The sequence below is a fragment of the Symphalangus syndactylus genome, chromosome 10 (assembly GCF_028878055.3).
Source record: "Symphalangus syndactylus isolate Jambi chromosome 10, NHGRI_mSymSyn1-v2.1_pri, whole genome shotgun sequence".
Taxonomy (NCBI): Eukaryota; Metazoa; Chordata; class Mammalia; order Primates; family Hylobatidae; genus Symphalangus; species Symphalangus syndactylus.
Window position 1 is genome coordinate 25,683,243 of NC_072432.2, and position 3,087 is coordinate 25,686,329.

The 3,087-nt window shown below is 37.8% G+C and overlaps 1 pseudogene; it reads left to right on the forward strand.

Moving 5' to 3' along the window:
- The first annotated feature begins 546 nt into the window (after nucleotides 1-546).
- LOC129491583 (S-adenosylmethionine decarboxylase proenzyme 1-like) lies at nucleotides 547-1,748 on the forward strand (annotated as a pseudogene).
- The last annotated feature ends 1,339 nt before the right edge of the window (nucleotides 1,749-3,087 follow it).

Below are 3,087 nucleotides of genomic sequence, written 5' to 3' on the forward strand. Positions count from 1 at the left end.
CAACTACTGGGCTCAAGCAATACTTCTGTCTCAGCCTCCTGATAGGCTAGGACTACAGGCATGTGCCACCATGTCTGACTAATTTTTATTTTTAAAAATATTTTATAGAGACAGGTTCTTGCTATGTTGCCCAAGCTGGTCTTAAACTGCTGGCCTCAAGTGATCCTCCCTAATTTGCCTCCCAAAGTGTTTGGATTACAGTCATGAGTCACTGTAACTTGCCAGTTTTTTTTAAAGCAGTTAATATAAAATTATAGCATTAAAAGAAAAGCAACCTGAATTTAGTAACACAGCTGGAACAATCTGCAGTAGTGGTGGCAGTGGTGAGAGAAAAGGTCTAATTTAAACAATTTTCTGTAGTTGTTTGTTCATTTTTCTCTTGGTGATGAAAGTAGACATTTTTTCAAAGGGGACGAGAAGCTGCTGGAGATTTGCTGCTCCCAAGGATCTGTTGATCTTTGTACTACTCCAAGATCTGAGTGAGTCGTATTAAAAGTAATGTAAGTTGTATTAAAAGTACGAAAAGTTATGGCAAAAACTGTAATTACTTTTGCACCAACCGAATACATTTGATAAATGTGCAATGTTCAATCCTAAGCCTGACAAAAACTGAGAAATAGGAAGCTTATGTACTCAGTGAGAGTAGCATGTTTGTCTCCAAGAGACGTCTCATTTTGCAGACATGTGGAACTACCCTCTTTCTGCAAGCACTGGTTCCCATACTGAAGCTTGCTAGACATGACAATGGGTTTGACTCAATTAAAGTTTCTTTTATTTGCATAAGAATTTCGTGAAGCTTCTTCACCAAGCATACTCATGCCAGAATTTCCAGGAAGAAATAGAGATTCTTAATGCAATTTTCCCAAATGGAGCAGCATATTGTATGAGACGTATGAATTGTGATGTTGGTACTTATATGTACTGAGTTTCCCAGGGAGTGGGGTAATCAGTCAGACAGATTAAACCCTGGAAATTCTGATGAGTGTGCTTGACCCAGCAGTTATGGACCAGTTCTGCATGAAAGATGGCGTCACTATAGATGACGTCACTCTCTAGAATGAAATTCATGGCCGGGCGCGGTGGCTCACACTTGTAATCCCAGCACTTTGGGAGGCCGAGGCGGGCGGATCACAAGGTCAGGAGATGGAGACCACTGTGAAACCCCGTCTCTATTAAAAAGACAAAAAAATTAGCCGGGCGTGGTGGCGGGCACCTGTAGTCCCAGCTACTCGGAGAGGCTGAGGCAGGAGAATGGCGTGAACCCCGGAGGCAGAGCTTGCAGTGAGCCAAGATGGTGCCACTGCACTCCAGCCTGGGCGACAGAGCCAGACTCCGACTCAAAAAAAAAAAAAAAGAAAAAAAGAAATTCATAACTTGATACCAGATCCTGTCATTGATGCCACACTGTTTAATCCTTGGGGGATCTGATGAATGGAATGAAACCAGATAGAACTTATTCGACTATCCATATCGCTCCAGAACCAGAATTTTCTTATGTTACTTTTAAAAGAAACTTAGGTCATACCTCCTATGATGACCTGATCGGGACAGTTGTGAAAGTCTTCAAGCCAGGAAAATTTGTGGCCACCTTGTTAGCTAATCAGAGCTCTAAATGTCACACCATGTTTTCTTCACCCCAGCAGATTGAAGGTTTTAAATGTCTTGATTGCCAGAGTGCTGTGTTCAATGATTACAATTTTGTTTTTACTGGTTTTGCAAAGCAGCAACGACAACAGAGACTTGATTAAGAAAAATGAAAGAAGAAATGCAAAAAGAGAACACATGTAGAAGGGAGTGGCTGCTTTCTAGATGTTCATGCCAGGGACCGTGCTTTCTATAACCATCACCTTGTTGTTGCAGAAAGCTTTAGATGCAATCATTTTGAACTGTATGCATTATCATATGAAGGAGTTAGATGTCTTGCATGAACGCTTTCTTCTGTGTTTAGATGTTCTCTGTCACTCTTGCTGTGAAATTGAAGTATGTGTAGAAAAAAACACCTTTTATGATATAAAACTTTGCAACACTTGTGAAAACAATTCAATTTAGTTTATGTGCAGTATAATATTTCTCCAAGTATCATCCAAAATTTCCCGCACACAATTTTGTCCCAATTAGGTGTTGGTCTCCGCCTAACCATCTGAGACTGTTCTGTTAAATTGCTGCCAGAATTTTACATCCAGTTACCTCTACTTTCTAGCACACATTCTTTACTGTTACTGAAACCAATTTCTACTTTATACAGAATTTTTTGCCACTGTAATTAAAATTTTTCTTCCATGAGTTAAGTCCTCTTATGAAAACGATTTCAGCTACTCATTTTGTGTATGCCTCTTTTAATGTTATTGGTCCCTGTATCTGTAGTACTTTAATTTGTTTATTCTTTCACCATGATGTATTCCCCAAACCCACCAAATAAAGCAATACACTTAAAAAAAATTGCACTAACAGAAAGATCACATTCACGATAAACAAAAAAAGTACCTAGAAATAGACTTAACAAGAAATACGCAAGATCTCTGTTGAGGAATGTATAAAATATTCATGAAAGACATAAAGAATCCAAATAAGCGAAAATGTATAACTTGCTCATGGTTTGGAGGAAATATGAGAAAAGTGTTCATTTTCCTCAAATTACACTGTAAGTTTCATGCAGTCTCAATCAAGATCTGAACAAGGTTTCTGTCAAACTTAAAATGTGCTTCTAAAATTTATACAGAAAACTTACTTACCAAGAATAGTTACTACAATTTTGAAGAATGAACAAAATTGGGGAATTTTAGCCAATAAAAAATTAGTTTTCTGATTACCTAAAGAATTTGTATGACCCAATCAGAATAAAACATCCCAATAGGAAAAAAGAAGCAATTGATGCAAAGGAAACTAGCATAGCCAAAGCAGTTATGAAAGATTACATCAGGAAAACTCCAGTTAAAACAATAGACTATTATGTCCTGTTCATCTTTTGGGAAAAATTTAAATATCTGACAAAGCTATGTTAGTGAGAATTTGGAAAAACAGGAGCACCAATTCCTGGTGGTGGATGTATAAATATATACAAATGCTTTGGAAACTGTATTAGTCCAT